This window comes from Lutjanus erythropterus, chromosome 4, assembly GCF_056507025.1.
Source record: "Lutjanus erythropterus isolate fLutEry1 chromosome 4, fLutEry1.hap2, whole genome shotgun sequence".
NCBI classification, from domain to species: Eukaryota; Metazoa; Chordata; class Actinopteri; order Lutjaniformes; family Lutjanidae; genus Lutjanus; species Lutjanus erythropterus.
In genome coordinates this window covers 46451160-46473491 of record NC_139320.1, presented here as the reverse complement: position 1 = coordinate 46473491, position 22332 = coordinate 46451160, and the positions used below count along the sequence as shown (strand labels likewise).

Below are 22332 nucleotides of genomic sequence, written 5' to 3'. Positions count from 1 at the left end.
GGGTACACAAAATAAACCAAGCAAGAACACAACTGTAGAGTATCATCAGGAACTCCGCCTGGATAGCACCGATTTTCAGTGATATTTCAGGCTGACTGTAGAGAGAGTCTGATCGGCGGCGAGCTTTCCTCCACTGCAGTGTGACTTCGGGTTGTGTTTCCCCAGAAGTTGACTCTGTTTTAACTTTCTCTGCTGCACACTTCTGTTTTTTTTTTTTTTTTTTTCCAGCATCTACTGCATCCCCTACTGTCACAGCCCAAACGGACTACCCCCATTCAAAATGAATGAGAATACTGGTGTTTTCGCCAGTGTGCTTGATTCTCTCTGAATGTGGCCTTTGAGGGGCAGTGGTGGAAAAAGGAAAAAAAAAAAAGCACCGGCAGCATATGGTGGGGCACCAGGGCACCCAAAGTCAGGGTGTATTTAAGGTGAAACAGCTCCAACCCGATTTAGACTGAAATTTTTTTATGTGACTTAAAGTACAAGTACTACACCTCTGTAATAAAAAAACACAGGGAATTATTAACTCTTTAACCAGTCAGAGGCATGAAGAGGCCATGGCATGATAACACAACTTTATCATGTTTCATCAACCAGACAATATACGTTGTGTGTTTTTATGAGATTTTGGGTATATTTATACCCAAGATGTTTGCTCAAATGTTTATGAATATGATTATATTGTTTATGTCTTCATCTCAATAGAGATATTACAATAAAAAACTTTCATTGTGTTGCATTCCAGCATATGCAAAGACATTATTTTAAAAAGAAATTCCCACTCCTGTGTGCATTAATACCTGAAAAGTTATAAGTAAGTCTAAATAAGTGCTACAGTCCAAATAGTGAGTTGAAGCCATAGACAATATTAAATAGCTTGAAATCCTATTAAATATACAAGCTATGGTTGAAGTGACTTGCAATCCTCCATCTTCTCCCCTCAGTTAAATTTGTCACTGTAAAGCTAAGCCTGTTACCCTGAAAATAAAAGCCCCCTGCTCTGAAAATACACACTGGAGTTGTTGGTCAGCCACTGATTTCCTTCTGCCTGCCAAACTCCATGAACAAATTGCTCAATTTAACCATCATAAACATCTACTCCTTCTAAAAGATCATTAATGATTTGTTATGACTCCTTAACAAACACTAACTTATTTGGTGAACATTCTGCATTAATTTGAAATCTGCTTAACATGAAATGGTTAATAACAAATTAGGGACGATATGGAAATTTCAAAGGACACTGCCAGAAAAGTTTTTCAGTTTAGCATATTTCCTTGATCTCTGAAGACATATCATGGTAATTTAATGATCTTTTGGCAGTAAATCTATAATTTCTTATTGTAATAATAGTAAAATCATGAAATTGAATAGTGAATTTAACTTGCATATTCCAACAGCCGCTTTGAGGTCCGCGCCCCTCACTTTGAGAACCTCTGACCGTGCCATTGTCTGCTGTGTCTCCCGACAGACCCCCAAACTCTATCATCTTACTTCTCCCAGGCAAACGCCCCGGCGATGGCATCACGCACAGTCGTCATAACGTCTCCATCCGTTATTAGCAGCTTGTAATCCCGGAGCAGGGACTTGTCAATAGACGGAGCGGGACACGGACTGAGGGGGAAGGAGGCAGAACGGAGAGAGGAGCTGGTAGGCGGATCGCCTCCCGGGACAAACCGCCGCACAGTGTGAAAGTAACTGCAGGAGGGGACGGAGATGCTCGCCGCGGCGGATCGGAGCGCTCTTTAATGACAGGGGGAGAGAAAGGGAGCATGGTTTGAGACTGCTTTCCCGGCGGGATTTTTTTTTAAAAAATAATTATTTTCTCTGTCTGATCCTCGCCCCCCCCCCCGACCATAACGCCTCTGTCTGTCCGTCTGTCTATCGGCTGCCATCCACCGGGCGCTGTTTGTCCGGCGTCTCTCTCCTTGGAGGGGCCGACGCGGAGAGAAGAGAGAGGTCAGGACAAAGTCACTTCTGTGGCTGGGAAGGAGGGGAATTCAACCAAGCTCCTCTGCTATTTCTTTTGCACTATTTGATTTCTCACCTTGAGGCGGATCATCACTCACCGACCAGCAAAAGGAGAGGATTATCATTCTGTAACCAAGTGCAGATCAAATGCAAAAGAGCTGTGGATGAGTGAAATGTGATGTTGGGTGCAGGCATGACAGCTGCTGTGTGGAGGAGCGAAGAAGAGCACCTATAAGGGGAGCTTACCGGCGGAGTAGTCTAAAACCGACGACCGTGCCCGGTTTCCACTGAGTGCACGGACTCTCCCTGCTCAGCTTCTCCTCCACTCTTTAACCACACACTGGATTGTACAGCGATTGTTAACCCTTGGCTGTTTTGAAAGACCGACCCTTATGTGGAGCTCATGTGGAGACCAAATGAGTGCGCAACGCGGCGGTGCGCCGCTTTAACGGCATTTCTTCCGCGCTCACAGCTCCGTCCCAGCGGATCAGCGGCGGACACCGGATTGCTGTAGGTTACAGGCTGCCACCGGCCGCGTACCCGCACCGGGCTTTCCATGCAAACTCAACGGGAACTAAATTGAAACGCCTCGCTTTGCCCCACCAGGAGCCCCGCAGCGTGGCCAGCCTTGCGCGGCGCAAGACCCCAGAGAAAAACGCACAAAATAGCCTAAAAGTGGATATGTTTTTTTAATTTGCTTTGACCAAGAGGAGGATTATTTGGCACATTCTTTGCCGAGTGGAGTTGACAAGATTCGGGGAGATAACCGGAGGAGAAATCGCCTCTATCTAACCTAAAGGAGAGGAGGAGGAGGAGAGGGAGACGCGCAGGTATGACAGTCTCCTTATCTACTTTTCTCATCTGTCCGATTATCGCACAATTTCCTCCCTCTTCTCCTCCCTCCATCACCTCCTGCTTTCCGCGTCTTCTCTGCTGATTTGTGCCGCAATGTTTGTGATTTGTAATTTTAGAAGAGCCGAGTTGAGTCCACTGAAAGAGAGAGAGAGAGAGAGACAGAGAGAGGAGAGGAGGCAGATGGGGAGATAATGGCGCTGGTGTTTTCTCTCCCATACGATTTGGAAATGGTGATATCCTTTCTCTAGATTAAAGCCAGGAGGAGAGATGCTGAGGGGAGGGTGTCAAGCATGTGAAGATGGTCTGAATAAGATGAGGAGATGAGATGGGGGTAAGATGAGAGGAGAATAGGCAAAAAAAGGAGTCTGGAGAGTTAAAGGAAGAATGGATGGGTGGGTATGGAAGAAAAACTGAAGAGAAGAGGAGAAGAATGCAATGCATTTAATTTGAGGGGGGAGCAGTGAGACAGGAGGGACTTGATAGGAGTTGTTGGGGGGGGGGGCAGAGGAGAGGATGGAATACAGAGAAGGAGCAGAGAGGAGATGGCCTGGGTGATAGAGAGGGGATAATGGCAGGTGAGAGTGGGAGGACTGCTGGAAAAGGTGAGTGGAGAAAGTAGGGGAGGACGGTAATGGAATGAGATAGATTGGGAGGGGGGGGGGAACTGGCCAAGAAGATGCTTGGAGGAGGAACGAGAAAATAGATAGAGAGAGCAGGTGTTGGCAGCTGGCGTTGAAGCAATCCCTTAAGAAAGCTCCAACAATAGCATGCTGGAGGCCAAGTGTAGAATACTCTGTATGTGCTGTACTGAAGCCACTGTATGGCATTATCCAGTGGGTTGCTGCGTAATGGTCGTTGCTGCACCATGGAGACAGAAAGAGAGAGAGAGAGAAGAGAGGGGGGAACCACATAAAGCTGCACACACACACACACACACAGCCAACTGTTTAGTTTGCCGTGTCAGCTCATCAGCTCCTCCTTACCTGCTAAATTTCCCCATCCCTAACTGCCCCATTTGCATTTTGATGGGATTTTGCAATGTCTCTAAGCCACCATAAAACACATGTAAACACACATGAGAGATTAAATGAGGTTTGGAGGAAGTCCTTGGCTGCTTTTTTTCCCTGTTTCTTGTCTTGTATATCTGAGGCTTAGCTGAAGCCTTGTGTCGATATTTCAATCTTTTCTTGCCTGCTCGCTTGTATTGACGCACCATGTTTGAGTGTGGCTTGGAACACCGTCGAGGCAGAGCCCTGAAAGATTTTCAATTTTTAGTGAGAAGTTAATGCATTTTAGATCGCAGTATCAATGCATGCAATCACAGTGGACTGTTAAAGGGTCAGTTAACCCCCCAAAACCACGTTTCCTCTTACTTGTAGTGCTGTTTGTCCATCTAGATCATGATTATGTTATTTGATGCTATAGACACTCAATAATTGAGCCAATACAGCCTAAATAGCTGTTTTACATCAATTCAGACAACACCAAAGACTGTAAAAAGGTCAGTCCCAAGACATTTATTAGTATCTGAAAGTGGGAAAACAGTCAAATTCTCTAATACTGTGCCTCTGAACTATCTCTTTAACCAAATCACACACATTCAAGTTATCCTATGTGATCTTGTTTTGTTAACTGTCACAATGAATATGATAATTTTTCACTTCCACTCACTGTGAGCCTATCCTGAAACTGTTTGGACCCCACCGGGGAGGCCTGCCTCCCATTTTGAAAACCTCTCATCTGGATAGTTTTGGTGCGAGTCACCAAGTTTTGGAGATATTGGTCGTAGAGGGCATGAATTTTCACTCCTGTCCCACCCCAATCCCAGAAGAATGACTCCCATCTCATCCTTTTCCCATCAATACACAGTCAAGTACCTGCAAAAAAACATGTTGTTATTATGATTCCAACTTCTGCCTGATCCTGTTGACTTTTTTTTTTTTGCCTGTCCCATCTCTGTCCTGTGATCAACAGTGAAATTGAATCCCACGAAAAAATGTCAGTCTCTAGTAGTGATGTCTCCCTGCTCTTGAAGATAATGGAACTGGATGGCACTTGGTTTGTGGTGCTTAAACTAAACTGCCAAAAAACACATTTGAAAAACTCAACAGCAACGACTGAGTTGCTCAAGCTAATCCACAGACCTTGTTGCGAGCAGTTTCATGCAGGGCTGTAGCTTATGGTTATTTTCATTATCGGTTAGTCTGTCAATCGTTTCCTTGATGTGTTTGTTTGGTTTATAGTGTGTCAGAAAATTGTGGAAAATTTGGGTTTTCCAAAGCCCATGCTGACATCCTAAAATGTCTCATTTTGTCCACAACTCAAAGATGTTCAGTTAACTGTCACAGAGTGCCAAAGAGACCAGAAAACTTTCTCATTTGAGAAGCTATTTTTTCTCCTTAAAAGAGACTCAAAACGATTCATCGCTTATCAAAAAATTCGGCAAATAATTTGCTAGTTGACACCCAATCAACTAATCATTACTCTGCACTAGATCATGTAGGAACTATTTGAACTACATCCATCAACCATATCACCACACAGAAGGAAGTGTGCATCTACTCATGGACGAGAGGTTACATCTCAGCCGAGGTGGACGCCATTAATTTTTATATCCTGTGATGTCACCAGCCTCTCTTCCCTGAGTTGATGAAGGCTGTCCTCTGCATGGTGACATGGTTGGAAGGTGTAGTTTAGTAGAGAAAATAGTTCCTACATGAAACTGCTCACAATAAGGTGTGTGGATTACCTTGAGCAACCAGGTCATGATTTTTGGAAAGAGACATTGATGTTGAGTTTTTCTGGCACTTTGAACACCACAAGCTGAGTGCCACTTAAGAGAAAGCAGACATCTCTATGGCTCGTATCTCCAACGCTCCTCAGCTCACACCAGAACTATCTAGATGGATAAATAGCACTACAGGCCGGAGGAGAAGTATGGATTTTTGATCATGGATTGAACTGTCCCTTTAACATGCTGAATCGCAATGGGGAAATGCTGGAATCATAAAGAGCACTTGCTGTCAGCATGTATCTTTGATGGTGACCCCATTTGCTCCAGGACATTTAAAACGAGTGAAACTCAAATGGGGACAGAAGATTTGATTGAGCTTAGTGCTTCAAACATGGCAAATATGCCCAAAGAAGATTGCGGGCTGACTTTTTTTTTTTTTTTTTCTCCAAACCAACATGAAAATAAATTTCAGTCATGCTTGTGTATAATTAGTAGTTGATGTCGCCGCAGTGTGCTGTAATGAGCTGGGCCTTGATTCTATAAATCATCCCGGTTACTGACATCTCTGTCACAGCGAGCATGCCAGCGTGCACAGGATTCTGAGTTATGGCTCATATTCCGGTCAAGCTCTTATTTGAAATGCACCTCTCATGCATCTTCATATCCCGCTCATGAATACCACTATACTTGGATAAATAGAATATCCTCACACTGCCATGGAAACTGAGTTAAAAAATAAAAAATTGGATAAAGTGCCTCAGGGGGGCATTGTTAGGTTCAGCTTTCTTTTATTTTAGTCCTCTCATGGTATAAAAAAACAAGTGGGGATTTTATGAACATATGTAACATTCACATGAGGCAACTCAGAAACCGAATACTTGAGCGTCCTGAGAATAATTGGATACTTCTGTGCATGCAAACACATTATGATAAATAACAGCAGTGTTTTCAAAAACAATGGCTCTGAGCATTTTTGGTGATGTCGCAGTAAGGTGAGACATAAAATTGCATATAAACTGTTTAATGATGGTAGATAGCCCAATTTATGAAGGCAGAATCCATGACAATCCTCTGAATATTATATTTATTCATGTGGGAAAAGCTGTTTGTGTTCATGATTGGAAAGCCACTGTTTTTTGTTCTATTTTTTGAAATCAGCTTTATTCATATGAGTCAATTTTGAAAGATGTTGATTGCTTGAAGTTCATGTGGCAATTTTGTTGGTCATTACTGTGCTGCAATTGAGCAGTGCTACAACATGATCACCATATTAGTCCTATAGCAGTGGACAAGCAGTTTAAAGTAAAATGTCTGTAAGAGCCAGAGGCCTGCCAGATTATATAGGCATTAAAGGGGATAGTTCAACATTTTGGGAAGTTTATTAATTAATAACACCAGAGGCAGGTAGCTTGGTTTTGCCTGAAGACAGGAAACAGCCAGCATGGCACTATTTGAAGGTGATAAAATCCACCTATCAGAAACTCTAAAGTGCACTGATTGACATGCTATATCTTGTTTGTTAATTAGCCTACGTATGTATAAAATCAAGGGCCGTCATGATGAGGAAGCTTTCCAACTGGTCAATAACCTTGTGACAGCGCCACTGTTACTGTTTACATTGGACATGTAACAGAAAAAAGAAATATGAGCGACGATTCAATATCTGTACAGTTTTGATCCTCAGAGCTTTAGATCTTCCCTTTACTTTGAATGAAACAAATGATTAGCAGGTTAACTCATTAAGTTTCAAATTGCCAGGTCTATCAAAGATCCACTAACTTCAATAACTGTAGCTCACGTCCACAGATGAGTTGTAAAGAAACTTTAACAGTAAGTATGTGACAGTTGTAAATCGTAGTTTGGTTTAGCCAAATTAGCCTTAGTTTTGACAGATTAGCACCAGCTAAAGATTTTGTGGTAATTCTAGGGTTCTGTGCAATTGCCCCTCCAGTGCATTTCAGTGTGTACAGCCAAATCAAGTCATCAAGCAACCATGTGTCAGGCTGTGATTAACCTTCAGCATTATGTTTGAAATCTGACTTCTGCTACTCTGTGCTGCTGCTGTGCAGGACAAACTTGTCCATAGAATAATAACTGCAGTATCTGTTTAAGTATTGGCCAGTTAAGAATGTGGCAGGTGATGTAGTTGGTGTATGCCTGACCAACTGTGCAACACCTGTAACACCTACAACCATGGCAAGAATAACAAAAACCGAAGCGTTGTGGTTTGACCTGGGTGCTGAACAAGTTCTTGGCTGGATGCAATGACTTCCTGAAGTCTCGGCTGCTAGTTGTCAAAAAGTCACAGCTCTCAGGCAGAATAGTTCGGCACATAATCCCCTGTAACACCACAAAGTACCTTATTTGTTTTCCCTTGTTTCCAGTCTTTGTGCTAAGCTAAGCTAAGATAAGCTAACTGACTGCTAGCCCTAGCTACTAGGCTTATATTTAGAGATGAGAGAGTGGTGTCTTTTGTTTCATCTAACTTTCAGCAAGAAAGCTAACCCTACAAACACAGTATGTTCCTGCAATGTTGCAATTGTAACGCATCATTTATGATGCTTAACAATGTTACTGCAACATTAGTTACAATGTTACTATGAGTTATGCTGCTCTGACATGGAAACACTGCAGTGTAATGGGTATTTTGTGATATTTCTTGCACCAAATGTCCAACGTACTTTATACAACGACATGGTTACAGCTTTGCTAAAACGTCTCCAAAAACTGGTGGAAACACTGGGACAACAAACTGGCAGCGTTTAAAATAACATGCTGGTGATGACACTCTGCAATTTTACTTTGTAGATCGCTACAACACCACATGCCACAAAGTTTCATTGCGACTATGTTCCAGTAATGATTTTGTATTAGTAGGGAAAAAGCGTCTTTCCCGAAAATGTAGAACCATTTCTCTAAATATCAGAATGGGTCAAGTAAGGATAAACTGGACAGACAGACTCATGCTGTCTACTGTACAACCACTTCCTGAGCGCAGGAAAGGCAGAATTTTCTATCAGAGTGGAAGGCCAGAGACTCATTTGACCCTGATTTCCAGTATGAAAACAGGGCGTGAAAGTGGTGCTTCATGATCCCTCCGGGCTTACTAGGGCTGAGGCTACAGGTTTCAGAGCACATACTCGAAGGATAACCGGGGCCAGAAAGTGGGGGGAAAAAAAACACTGTCAAATCTGTCCGCTCATCTTGAACACAACAGTCAAAATCATGCATGCTGCTGTCCAAGCACTCAGGTGGCTTTTCTGCCTCCTAATTTAAGGCAGCAGAAGTGGGGGATTGATGGGTGATGGCATGTAATGGTGAAAGAGTGAGAGTGCTTTAACACTTTGTTCCCAAACAGCTGACAATATACACTACTTTTGCATGTTTACAGTGTATTAAACTGTGTTGAGTCAAAGAAGGGAAGACAAAGGCTTGAGTCTGACGGAAAGGAGCATAATACAGAAGCCATAAGTGGCATAGATCTGCACTATCAGTGTATTTCGGACTCTTCAGTGACCATGATTCCTCATAATGTCTGATTAGCTAGAACAAAGATCCAAGCAACTTTTTGAACTAACTTTGAACAATAAAGCCTTCTATTTTTGGCGCCATGTAAAATACCTTTCATGCTGTCAGCGCCAGATTGAATAATGAGGCTGAGGAGCTGTGTAAATTCTGGAGGAGTGTAAGTCTAATTGATTGATGTGTCTGTATGGGCGAGAGAGACAGAGCAGGAAAAAAAATGGAACTCACACAGAGAAACTCAATGAGTTTCAGAGAGAGAAGGAAAATACAGTTTCATCTCTGTGGGGAAGTGATGTATAGGTCTGCAGGTAGCAGTGGTGTTTCTAACTCAGTATAAATGGAATGTATATATATGCGCACACTGGTGTATAGATATGTGAACATATATGTTTTTTATTTAAAAAAAAATGAAGGATACACAGAGATAGGATGGCTGCAGTAACATCTGCAAGAGCTAAAAAAGGGGGTGAAGCTGCAGTGATGGAAGACATGCAAAGAAGGACAGGCTGCAGAAAAGAGAGAAGAAGGGAGGGGAAGATAGAAAGGAGAACGGCTTGAGGTAACAAGAGGGAAGAAGAAGTGGAACATTAGAGGCTTTTGGGGGGGGATTGACCTTTATTCAACAAGGCGGGTCAATTAAGAACAAATGCCGTGTTTGGGTGAAGCAGGGAGAGGAGAAAGAGGAAAGAAGGAGACGCATACACTCTTACAAATCAAGGTGCTAATTAGAACCATAAAGGTGTTTTTGGCTTGTCCCCATAGAAGAACCCTTTTTGGTCCCAGGCAGAACCTTTATAAAGATAGTTCTTTTCAGAGAGTTCTACCTGACACCCAACATACAGGGTCATACCTAAACCATCTGTGAAAGTTGTGTTTCACCCAGAACATCCTGTGAAAGGTTCTACAGAGAACCCTTCTATGGTGTAATGGTTCCACCCAGAACACTGTCTAGGGGTTGTTTCCAGAGCCTTTCCAGGGTTTTAAGGGTGCTAACAGGTACCCACCCATTGGTTTCTACCTGGAACCCTTTTTTGTCTTACATAGCTTTTATCTAGAACCCACCCAGGGGTTCGTACCAGTAACTCATCAAAAGGGTAACCCTAAGCCCTCTGTTAAAGGTTCTACCAAGAACCCTTTTACATTCCAGTGGTTTCTTTTAGAACACACCCAGGGGGTTCTGTGTAAAACTCAACATAAAGGGTTATACCTAAACAATCTGTGAAAGGTTTGACCCAAAATGCCCTAAGAGAGGTTCTACAGAGAATCATCCATCCAGAACACTGTCTGGATGATGTATCCAGAACCTTTCCACCTTTTAAGAGTGCTAACAAGAACACATCCATGAGTTTCTACCTAGAACCCTTTTTTTTTTTATCTCACAAGGGCTTCATCTAGAACCCACCCAGATAGTTCTACCCTTTTCTTTTCCAAGGCTTTTTTCTAGGATCCACTCAGGCAGTTCTACCAAGAACCCATTTATATTCCAAGGGTTCTACTGAGAATCCTTTTATATTATGGTACAACACTGACGAAATAACTTTTTGAGAATTTCATAAATCCTTGAAGAACTTTTTTTGTTTTTTTTTTTGGAAAGATGATGGATGGAAAGATGGGTGAAAAGTGTTCTTAAAGGGACCCATAGTGAAAAGAACCTTGTTTAAAAAGAAAGGGTTCTTTACAAGCCAGTGATTCTGAGTAGAACCTCAGGCCTTCAGGAAGAACCCTTTTGGGACCCTTATTACTAAGAGTGTAGAGCCCTAAAAAGAGAGGAGAAAGGGTTGGTGAAAAGGAGATGAAGGCGGAGAAAAAAATAGGAAGAGATGCCTAATGAGGGAAAGAAGGAGGGAAGAAGACGAGAGAACTGAGAGAAAACAAGGAGGAGGAGCATAAGGTGAGAATATTTTGCCATGAAGCTCGAGGTGTGAAGTCTGTGATATGGCAACACGCTGCTTTATAGTTTTAATGTCCAAAATATGTCATCATGATGTTCTCACACAGCGACATGCTGCCCACTACAGTAGGGGTTTAAATGTCCACACAGTCTGTGTACGTCTGTGTGTGTGTGTGTGTGTGTGTTTGTGCATGTGCATGGCAACAGATGCTGGTTCAGTGGCGCAATCCCACCTCACCAGGGAAGAGCGGGTGAGAGATGCTGCTGAAAGAGTGAGGGAGAGAGGTGAGGAGAAGGAGGGAGGGACGGTGCCAGGAGGAGTGAGGGAGAGAGCAGCGAGCTGAATGCCAAGCAGCAGCGTGGTATCAGAATGGTGCTGTGTGAAGCAGGCAGGCACTGGGATATAACACTGCTCAGCTAAACCACAGCATCCTGCAAGTTTCCAAAACTTCATCTCTGGGGACGACAGATTTATTGTCTTCTCTTTTTCCTTTTTTTTTTCCTCCACCAGTAACAGATTTGGATTTTTTTAATGATTGTTAAAGATTTGCCTGCTGTGAGAACCTTACTGAAATTAGATTAGTTAGATTAGATTACTCTAAGCAATCTTTTTCCTTTTCTTTTTCAGTCACATTTTTGAGGGGCTAAACATACTCGATAACACATAAGACTTTGCACATTCATCCCTCATGATGAAAAATTTGGTCTTATTTAGGTTTTGTCTCGACTACATTTCACCTACATGCACAAAATATCCATAGGCACATGTATCATGCCCAGTCCTACAAAAAAAAGACTACTAACAGCAGTAGTTTAAACCCAACAGGAAGTCGGCCATTTTGAATTAAGTTGTAATTTTTGGCGGGTTCCAGGTGCTGCTTTATAATGATCTCCTTCTACACAATTAATCTCCTTTGCCTTCAAAAGCAGTGTGTGCTATTAAGGGATATTCACAATGAAAACTTAGATTCTGTGTGTAACAAAAACAAAATGGATGTGGCATGGCATTGAATTTTGCTGTTTTGCCATGAAACAGGAAATCGTTGTAGCTTGAGTAGAAGTGGACCAATCTACTCCCAAACGTCACATGTTTAAGAGTCCTGGCCTGATGACATATACTACATGACAACTCGGTCTCATAATCATTCCACCACCTCCTGGCAACAGGAAGTAAGCCTTGTATGTGTCATTTGATTTACATGAAATTTTCATGGTGTGATCTACACTTGATGTACTGTAAAATAATGTATAATCAGTGGGTGTTCTGTAGCAGAGACAGGAACTGAGATTGAAGTCCTTCGTCTTCTGGAGGCGTGTCAGCCGGTCGGGGTCCAGGAACAAGACCATGACCACCACACGCCCTGATGCATGCAGGGTGCTACTGGTCCAATCATTGCTGCTTGGAGCTTCAATTAGTTTATTTTTGTCACAGTCCAAAACAGATTTTGCAGGTTTATTGTGACTATGTTTATCAAGGAAAATAAAAATATTAAAACTTTAATTTACAGTCCCTAACAGGGTTGTTCTATAGAACATTCTATACAACTGCCAAGTGACCCACAAAAACATTGTGTGACTGGAAAATATATATATTTATATAAGTTCACAGGTGTGGATATGGGCAACAATAAACTAGATGCAGGTGAGAACAATAATAGTAAACATATAATACAATAATATGTTTTGGAGAAATCAGAAATTAAAATGATTGTACCATAATTTCACATTTGTAACCTTTAATACAGTACTGTCAAGTTTGATCAGCCAGCAGGATTTTATTGTGAAAGCCTACGATGCAACCTTTGACCCCACATCCTGCCTAACAATGGGACATCACTGTTTGAACTGACAGTGATGTGGGCTGGCTGCTGGCTAAAATGGATGACATGAAGGCAAAAATAGCCAGTGGAGGCTACCAAATTGTGGTCAATACATCGTCAAAGACCAAGTTAAACATTTGGGAAGATTTTGGTATGCTCAAAGATTGTGACAGTAACGCTGTTGGTGGCTTTGCTGCTTGTTAAAAGTTCCAAAAAGTATTAGCCTCACATGCCGACACAACTTCACCAGCTTCCAAGGATGAAGGAGAACAGGAAAAGGGCTCAAAGAGGGAAAACTCCAGCAGCACTTGTAGTTGTAACACCTGTAACAACTTCTCAGACCAGCGTGTGTCAGCCTTGGTCTTCATCAGGGTCATCATGAAACACATTACAAACAACACTTAAAATAAGGTAGGTGTGAAGCAGAAAAAACAAACAAACCAAAAAAAAATCAATCAATGTGTCACAAAGCCTGTTGCACACCATTTAAAGGAAATGTGCGCATGGTTTTCAAATAGAAGGTACCCCATATTTAGTCCATAAACCGTCAGTCTGAGACAGTGATTGGCTTGAAGCCCATGACCCTTCACTGGTACCCTATTGGCTGATGTGTGTGTGGATGCATATGACATGTTTACGACTCACAAAATCAAGAGGAATGATTAGTCTTAGGTTTTTACTAGTGGAGGGATGTGCTTATATTGACATCTACAATATCACAACCTGTAATATGTAGTTTTATTTTACTCATTTCCTTCTGAGAAAGTGGCATACAAGAGATACAATAATTCAAACTAATTCAAGCAAGAGAATGTGTCTTTTTTTATTGAAGTTACACACCAATCGCAACTTTTCATTTTCTTTCTTTCTTTTCTTAAATGAAGTTGAGTTATGCATATGTCCAGCTCCTCATGAGTTAAAGGGGCATCGTCTGGACTTAATTTAGAGAGTGTGTCTCCTACCTCAATCAAATGCAACTGACAGCTAGGTTACATAAGGGATTTCTGTTGGTATGTGGTGTTTCCAGCTGACTGTTTGTGGGATGTGGACAACAGTGTAGGTTTGTATTAGGACAGCAGGGACAGGTCCTGACCAATATTTGACCAAACGTGTTCTCATTATCTTTGGAGTGAAGTCATATTAGATAATTCCTGCGTCTTGTAGATGACCAATGTAGCCATGCTGCACTAGCATTTGATTGCTGAAAGGGAAAAGGCTTGAAGGCTGACATCACTTGCAAATTTTTGCAAATATCATCTGCCAGATTTTGACCAGATCTATCTGATTACTTACGTCCTTTCCTCTGCTGCCCGCACTGCACAGCCCACATGATGTAATTTTGTCCACACCAACACGTTTTGTGCTTTGTAGACAACAGACATATTGCAGTGCGCTGGATGTGTGGCGCACAGGGCGGGTTGTTGTGTCCCTAACAGTTTTGAGCCCAAAACTACACCCTCAGATGTGGAACAGATACAAGTGCAACCGCAGATGTCTCATCCACTATGGGCACCTCAGTCTTGAACAGCCTCAAAAGTCTGCCACTGGGGAGCAAACTGCTTTAAAGTGGGATGGGAAGAGTTGATTTGATCGTTCATGACATGTAAACACATTAGTCCTAATCCTGGCTCTTTTACAACAAGCCACACCAACATGTCTGGTCACATTCAGGCATATGAATTAAGTAATGCATTAAATATCATAATTGCATTATTAGATTAGCATATTTTATGACCATAGTGGCCTGCTGGTACTTTCTGTTAATAGTAATATGTGTTACAGGACGTGGGCAGAAATAGCACTGTAAAAGGCTATCTTACTGTCACTGTGTATATGAAGATTTATGGTTCGCACAAATTGCAGTCAGCACCCTGTGCTCTTCTAATTAGCTCACAGTGTAAAATTAATTCACAAAAAAACAGAAAAAAAGTCTTAATGCAGAAATGAGAGGCTAACCCCAGTTAAACACTACTACTATTACTGAAGTCTTGTGCGGTTGCTTTATAATAAAAGCATAAATCAATTCTTTTTACTGAGGCTTTTACAGTGAGTGGAGCTTTAAGTGTTAATCATTAACAGCATGCAAATGGCCCCGCAGTTTGATTTAATATTGCATATACATTCAATGAAACATTCTCATTCATGTCGAAGTCAAATAAGACCAGTCACTGTGACAGAATGTATTGATAGCAAAAACATGAAAAGTGTATTTCTCAATGACAATTGACTAGAAAGTTTTATTGAAGATATTGGTACTGCAGTGGGTTGCAGATTCATTAATAATTTATTTGAAATGCTATGTGCGTTGTTGATACTGTCACATCTTGTATTGGTAACAGGGTAGCATATGTATATGTACATTATATAAGGAACGAGTGAAGAACCAATCAGGAAAGACCTAATAATTAATACATCTTTAATGAGTAGTTCCTAAATAACTCTGTTTTGAGGACTGTATTGTTTATAATGATAAGTTATTAGAGAATAGACCAAAGAGTTGATACCATTTTAATGAATCATTAGATAGTGAATAGTTCTGTAAATCTGAAGACCAAAATCTTTACGACCAATTTGGCACAAAGTAGTAACCGCTCAGTAATTACTAATTACTTAATCATTACTTACTATTTTTGTACACTCCATGCAAAGTGATACATTATAGCAAGTAGGGCTGCACTTAACCAAAGAAAATCTTGGTCAACTGAAATTCTACCTAGTCTTCAATAAATCGGTTGGTGGGGAAAAAGGAAGCACATTATCTCTAAATTAACTACATCCCCCACAGTGCACTGACTGCACTGTACCTGGGAGCTTAAACGGGTGTTAATCAAAGTTAGACAGCGTTGCCAAGCAAATGAATTCCTGCAGTTTGACCATTTCTTTTTCACATGTAGCTATACCGTTTCCTTCAGGTCATGTCTGTCAAGTAAATTTAGTGCTACTTACGGCAGCAACACAAACACACACAAACTGGCAAGGGTCACACTGGCTTCCATATACAATTGAAGCTAAGTGTTAACACAGCTCGCATTGCTGTATAAACTTCTACCAAAAGCAACGTGTAAAAACAGCAGTTATCCCCAACCAAGCATTACTCTTTATTTCATTAGTTGGCTTCAAACGACTGTCACTTAATATTACAACATTATTCCAACATCACCCCAGCCTGGGACTGGCCACATTAGCAAGATGTTAACACCAAACTCACCAGGATAACCAACAAAATAAACGCTGAAACAACATAAAACATGGCAAAACTTTTGAGTTTGAAGTCTGGTCACAGACAGCTGGTATTGATTTGTCATTGAGCTCGAAACATTACCAGCTGGCCCTCATTGCAGTAAAATCCACACACACATTGTCATCAAAAATAAACTTTTTACCCACTCAGCTCTTCTGTCCTCTGAGGCTGGGCGCTGATGTAGCGATTTGTGTTGTTAGGCTACTTTGACTTGGTGTCAATTAATTTAGAACAAGGAAAATATTTAGTGAATAGCCTGTCACTCAAAATAAATACATCAGGTCTGCATATGTCCCACCCCATGGATTAAGAAGCACTCTCTCTCTCTGAACTCATTACTGTCATCACCACAGATTTTATTTTGAAGGGTCAATCTCATGTTGAGATCAGCTTATTGATCTATTAATACATCTATGGATCAGCACTGTCACACACAAGTCAGAAAGACAGCCTCTGATTGATGGACAGACTCAACCCAGGGCATTTTGGGATTGCCAGTGGACTGTTTCCTAGATGGTATAAATAACAACAGAAGACTTTCAGTGTAGGATTTATCATCATTGGTTTATTTATTGTCTCCAACGAGTCACTGCAGTTAAAGGCTGGATTACAAATCCTTTGAATTGGATATGATCTTACCATAGCTAATGTTGTGAAGATATTACACTGGTGTTAGTGTTAGCATTAGCCTAACATTAGCATTTCCTGCTCAGCTTACTTCAGTGCTAACCCCCTTGACTTTTCCAGCAGTTTTGCTGTACATTTACTGCCAGACTGACAACTTACTGCTAAGTTTGAGTTTTTGTTTCACTTTGAGCAGCACCATCACTCGCCTGCTGCTTGCTTCCTGTCCCATGCTAACCCTTTAAGGAGCTACGCTACGCTTAACAATATGCTTCAGTATGCTAAGGTGTCAGCTCTACTGAGTAGTTACCAAGTATTTCCTAACTTGGTATTACTTAACTATTGCTTATTGTGTTATCTTTGTATCATGATTGTCGTAAAGACTATACAGTGTTACAGACTGTATTAAACAGCAGTTAGAGTGTATTAAATCATCTATAGTCACACTGATGATTGATCACAATCTTCCTTCATCATCCTCGTGTCCTCTCTTCCCTTCAGTTAAACAGCTGTTTTGTATCTGAGCGTGCGTCAGTTCCTCTGTTTGCATCAACATGTTTGTGTGGAACCGTACCCCTCTCTCCCCTCTCCTCTGTAATTGTCTTGGTCTGGGGTGACAGAACAGACCTGACAAGCGAACCCAGATAGTGAGTGGAGATAGATTGAAGAGGAGTGTCTGCTCTCCCCTCTATCTCTCCTCATCTATTACTTGTGTCTGACAGAGGCAGCGCTGCATGATGGATGGATGCCCCGCTCTATCTCTATCCACTTCTCACTCCGTTCGCTCTGTTTCGCTCTCACTCACTCATTTTTCTCCACATGGTTTCTCTTCATCCTCTCATCACTTGCTGCCTCCATCTTTTTTGCAATTTCTTCTCTCTTTCTTTATCTGTCTTTTCTTTCTCTAACTTTCCCTTCCTTGATTGCATGGGTAAAGTAGTGTGTGTTTGTGTATGTGGAATTGTTTAAATTATAGTGTTATAGAGATCTGCACAAACCCATGAGTTTCAAATTACTCTGGCAGAGTGGGCTATCATTCTTTGTTTGTTGCCATTTATCAGTCCGCTGTGTCTTACAGGCATGAGTGTCTGCTGTCTGTGCTTACATTCAATTCTCTACACTTAGTGCTGCAGGCAGAGTAGCTTGACTTTTCAATTGTAAATGAACACAAAAAGGAGCAGGGCACGCTTAGCCAAGAAGAAACCTAAATTAAAAACAGTGAAACTGATGCAATTTGGGCGACATGTTTGAGTAGTTCTGGGCGAATAAAACAGCCTGCAATATAGCTTTCCTTAATAGCTTCTTATATTGTTTTATATTGTGTCCCATTTTGTAGTTATTTCATTTGTGTAAAGGAAGAACGCACATTGGTTAACAGAAACAAAATGTAAAATAGGTCAAAGGGATCATTTTCATATAGTGTCCCTCACCAGATGTTAATATGTACAGTATCCAAGGACAGTAGAGTGCCAGTCTGTGCTTCTCTTTATTCCCAGCTTTAGTAAAATACTCTCTCCAGCCAATAGCAGCAGTCTTTATACCTACAACACAATGAAAACATGTGAAAAGACGGAGTACTGTATAGTATGAATTGCAGATTAGACCATTGAATTGTTGTTCAGGATTTCTTGGGTGGACTTGAAACATGGCTTAGTGACGTGCCACAACACAACAAAAAAGCCCCACGAACTACACAGGGACGACACTGACCCCCCCCCACCCTCTTCATCCTCCCTAACAGTCCCAAACCTTCTGTGACTCTCTCAGTCCAGATCAGCCCAGCAGCTCACTTCAGTTCCAACAACTGGACACAGAAGAAAAAAAAATCCATCCTGTCACTGTCTTCTGGTTCTGGTGGCTGAAACATGCCTTGACATGTCTGGTAAAGCTGCTAGACGAAGCGTCAGTTTTTCAGATCATAGTACTGTTTGACACTGAGACAGCGGAGTGGACACGCCCCCAGTGATTCAAACAGAGTAAACTGCAGATTTTCTTCATGATTTTGAAACCTAATTAATATACATAGCGACTTTTTTAATCATTCAAATTAGGCTGGGTGCTAATAACATGTTTAAGTGATGTAACAAACCAAGAATACACATTTTTTGTTACTTTACAGTATCTTTAATGCTGTCAGTTCAGATGTCTTTCAGTAAAACTGCTGTCTTTTATTTATGTGCTGATTCAGTCACTTGCAGTGCTCAGTGTCTGGAATACATCCCAGTCGTGGTGTAATGATACTTTGATCTGGATCAATATATTGATTCAGTGATGGTCAACAATACCAAATTATAGATGCAAAGCGAAAATATTTAAAATATTGAAATTCCCAAGGCATGTCTGTACCACTAACGATTGGGAGAGTCCAGTCATTAATTTGTCAAATCATGATTCAGTTGCTTTTTGTGAGATAAAGTGAATGTGTTAAAAGGACATATGATATCCTGTGATACTGACCACAGGCCCCTGAATGGAACTCAATTAAATCAAATTGAAATTGTATTGTGGAAGACATCTGCAAATATCATCAGTATCATTATCCAAAGAAATTATGAATTTTGTGATTTACACCTTGTGTAGAGCTGCAATGATCAGTTGATTAATGAGTTATTCAAATGAAAGAAAATTATTGCAAGCTATTGTGAGTCAGTTAATTGTTTCAGTCATTTTTCAAGCAAAAAATGTCAAACTGCTGGTTCCAGCCTCTTAAATGTAAGAATTCTCTGCTTTTCTTTGACGTTAATAACAGTAAATAAAGAATTTGTAGGTTTAGAACTATTGGTTGGACAAAACAAGCACTTGGTTTTTTGGGTTTTTTTTTTTGACATTTTATAGACTAAACTATTAATCAGTTAAATGTGAAAATGATCATCTCAGTGTCTAGTGCAGAGCAGTTATTTGCAGCAGTTTTGACACCTGCAATCCTTCAGTGCAGTGAGTAAGAAGAGGTAAATGGCTGGAAATGGACAGGGATGAAAAACCTGTTGATACTGATCTATAAACAAATCTCTCTGTCAGCCTTTCCTGTAGATCGGCTCGGTACACCTCCAGTTGTTGCACACATATTGCAACACCAACACAGTCACATTACCTCGCAGCCTTTCTGATGGCTGACTGTGAGATGGGTACAAAACGAAGCCCCCAGAAATACCTGCATTCATGTGTTCAGTGGAACTAATTCTGTGTAAGTGTACTGCAGAATGAATGAAAAAGGAAAGTGGCCTTGGTCAAAATTGGCACATTTGATTGGTGAAATGAGTGGAGTTTAGTTTTTTAATTTGCTGATGGAAAGAGGAGCGCCTGAAAGAAATGCATTAACCTCCCAGTTTGAAGGTTGATCACTACCAATTATACACCAGATGTAATCTTTCATGTCTTTCTGTGTCCATATAGAGCTCAATTTTTGTAAAGTGTGCTGATGTGCTTGAGTGCTCTGATTTGTGTGTGTGTGTGTGTGTGTGTGTGTGTGTGTGTGTGTGTGTGTGTGTACAGTGCTGCATGAAGGTCTCATTTGGCAATTTGGACCACTGTAAATGCCAAAATTAAAATTCATTTTCATTGTGACTGAAACCAAAACTGGCAGGCTTTTGTCCAGGCTGCACAGGCCTTTTATGTACCATGACAAGCATTGTTGTGCAGGGTGTCAAGACATTTGTATTACAGAAGACCTAATTACTGAAAGCTCAGAGACTTGTGACTATATCAGGCCTGAACAAAATATCATGAGGCAAATAAATAAAACATTAATAACGTAATTATGTAGATCGTGAGCATAGTGATAAAGGCTAGAATAACACAATGTTCTGAGTAATTGTTAATGTGATTATGTGTTTTTAGGTTTATATTACTAATAGCCAGTTAATCAGAGATATATCTAGTGGTTTTGCTGCATTTTTCCTTTCTCTGTTGCATTCACACCCTAAAAACTACACAAATAATCTATCTCACAGTCTTCATGAACCACAGGGCAATATTTGGGGTGATTCTTGTCATTTTATTTTGCCAGTTTGATGGTCTGAATGTGTAACAGGTGCAGCTCGGCAACACACTCTCGTTCAGGGACACAGCAAACACCCACTGAGGAAAACAGCCTGTAGAGCCAGAATACTCTCCCATTTAGCTCGGTGAATTATGGATTTATATTGACCAAACCAGAGCTGGTGATTGGTGGAAAGACTGACCAAGATGGTTTGTGTCTGTCGGGTTTGAGTGAAGCGGGTCTTATGAGTTTATAATTAAAGCTTGCTTAGTTGAAGGTAAGAAAAATAGGTGGGGACATACACCCACCTGCGCAAATATATCAGCGATTGCTAGTTTCTACACCAGTAGTTACCAGTTGGAAAATTTTAAAGAAGTAATCTGTAATATATTTACTGTAATAAATCATAAATCATGACCATGATGTGCCATCAGAGATCTAGGAAACATGTTAACCTGAAATACTTGCTTCACTTGACCTCTTGAAATTTCTATTCTGAACTAGAATAACTGTTTTGTATGTTCATTTCATAATAATTAGAGTTCAATTTAATGCCGATTTTTTTGCTGAATGAGTAAGTGTCTGTTCATCAGTCATAAGACATCATTAATAGTCTCATAGAAGGCGTAGATGTTTTTAACTGTTAAATTGAGCAAAAATGCTAATGGGGTTTGGCAGGCCACTTAACTCATCCTGTGTGTTTTCAGAGCAGCAGGCATTTGTTTTCAGGATAATGGGCTTAACTTTACATTGACAGACAACTGACAGTCATAATCAGCTGATTAACTTTCAGTGTATGGCTCGTCTGTGCTTGTCATTGGCAAGTTACAAGGTTGCATGCAAGGTTCCTGCAACCTGCCTTGTCTGGAGAGGGGAGGGTGGGGAGAAAGAACCTGCTTCACCTATAGATCGTATATTAAACAGGATCACAACCTATCATGTACATTCTATGGACAGCTGTACACATTCTTGTACGCGCAATGGCTTCATATTACTCATTTAACAAATCACCCAACCCTTATAAGTTCCAGTCGTCCTGCTGAAAGTGATCGTGGCATCGGCTTGAAAGTGCTACAAAATGTGGAGATTGAGTGAAGAATATTTTGTCAAGCAACTATTGTCAAGTTCAATAACTACCTTTAATGCCTTCCAGTTTCTAGAATATGCAAAACTAGGCTGACTTGTAAATCTCCACCCTCTAACACTCAAATTACTGTCAGACAACCACGGGAAAATGTTTCATAAATAAACACCATATGTCCTGCTGTGTGAATGCACAGCACTCCTATCGTACTGCACACTGTGTTTCTCATGTACGAGGCTCATGGGGCTCTGGGTTGCTTTAACGAGTGTAGACTTGATTCCCCTAACCAGCGCACACTGCAAATAGATTTACAAGTGAACACACAAATTAATGAACGCACAGAGCCCGGCTCTTATAGAAGACTTCCTAAGCACTTAAAAACCGTGCCATGCCTCTTGATCTTAAACACGGGGAACATTCTCTATTACACAGGATGTGATGTATGCTCCTTAGAACGCTGTATGTTAAAGACAATAGGTGAGAGTATGTAACCCTGAACTAATTTGCAGCCAAGCCTACTTCACAGAATTACGAGTAATAAATTCTAACCTTGTCATCGATTTTTGAAAACCCACGCTGTAGGGACCGTCGATCCCTTAGCCTTGATG

The 22332-nt window shown here is 41.0% G+C and overlaps 1 protein-coding gene across 3 annotated transcripts in view; it reads left to right on the top strand.

Annotated features, from left to right (window-relative positions):
- The first annotated feature begins 1850 nt into the window (after nucleotides 1-1850).
- LOC146329215 (leucine-rich repeat and fibronectin type III domain-containing protein 1-like protein) overlaps nucleotides 1851-22332 on the top strand; it is a 295854-nt gene continuing 275372 nt past the window's right edge. For all 3 annotated transcript variants that reach the window (XM_084718151.1, XM_084718150.1, XM_084718149.1), the window contains exon 1: nucleotides 1851-2801. The gene's annotated coding sequence lies outside the window, so the exon portion shown is untranslated. The remainder of the gene's footprint in view (nucleotides 2802-22332) is intronic.